The 898-nt window shown below is 45.3% G+C and overlaps 2 non-coding genes across 2 annotated transcripts; both read right to left on the reverse strand.

Moving 5' to 3' along the window:
- Positions 1–167: 167 nt before the first annotated feature.
- Positions 168–286, reverse strand: LOC119345695. The gene has a single exon (XR_005167143.1). It is a non-coding gene; the product is annotated as a 5S ribosomal RNA (ribosomal RNA).
- A 273-nt stretch (positions 287–559) lies between these two features.
- On the reverse strand, positions 560–678 carry LOC119345675. The gene has a single exon (XR_005167128.1). It is a non-coding gene; the product is annotated as a 5S ribosomal RNA (ribosomal RNA).
- Positions 679–898: the final 220 nt, after the last annotated feature.

Below are 898 nucleotides of genomic sequence, written 5' to 3' on the forward strand. Positions count from 1 at the left end.
AGCTCCACTACAAAGACGATTGTACTTTGCTTTGCCTGCCGCTACACGCGTGAATAATGACCAACGAGCTAAAACTTACCGCAAACGTGTAAAATAATAAAACGTGGTAAATATATGTCGTGGCCGTGAGTTTTTTTTTGCACGCCCTACAAAAAAAAATTTAAAAAGGGATGCAACACAAGGACTTCCCAGGAGGTCACCCATCCTAGTACTACTCTCGCCCAAGCATGCTTAACTTCGGAGTTCTGATGGGATCCGGTGCTTTAGTGCTGGTATGATCGCATCCGACATGTTACCCCCGTCTTCAAGACTTATGCTTCTCCCTCCCAGCTCCACTACAAAGAAGATTGTACTTTGCTTTGCCCAAAAATTAAAAAGGGAATGCAACACGAGGACTCACGACCGTGAATTTTCTTTTGCACGCCGTGTAAAAAAAATTTAAAAGGGAATGCAACACGAGGGCATCCGACATGTTACCCCCGTCTTACTCCCTTATGCTTGCCCCTCCCAGCTCCACTACAAAGACGATTGTACTTTGCTTTGCACAAAAATTAAAAAGGGAATGCAACACGAGGACTTCCCAGGAGGTCACCCATCCTAGTACTACTCTCACCCAAGCACGCTTAACTTCGGAGTTCTGATGGGATCCGGTGCTTTAGTGCTGGTATGATCACATCGGACATGTTACCCCTGTCTTCGTCCCTTATGCTTGCCCCTCCCAGCTCCACTACAAAGACGATTGTACTTGGCTTTGCCCGCCGCTACACGCGTGAATAATGATCAACGAGCTAAAACTTACCGCAAACGTGCAAAATAATAAAACGTGGTAAATATATGTCACGGCCGTGAGTTTTCTTTTGCACGCCGTGCAAAAAAAAATTTAAAAAGGGAATGCAAC

This window comes from Triticum dicoccoides, unplaced genomic scaffold (genome assembly GCF_002162155.2).
Source record: "Triticum dicoccoides isolate Atlit2015 ecotype Zavitan unplaced genomic scaffold, WEW_v2.0 scaffold26862, whole genome shotgun sequence".
Taxonomy (NCBI): domain Eukaryota; kingdom Viridiplantae; phylum Streptophyta; class Magnoliopsida; order Poales; family Poaceae; genus Triticum; species Triticum dicoccoides.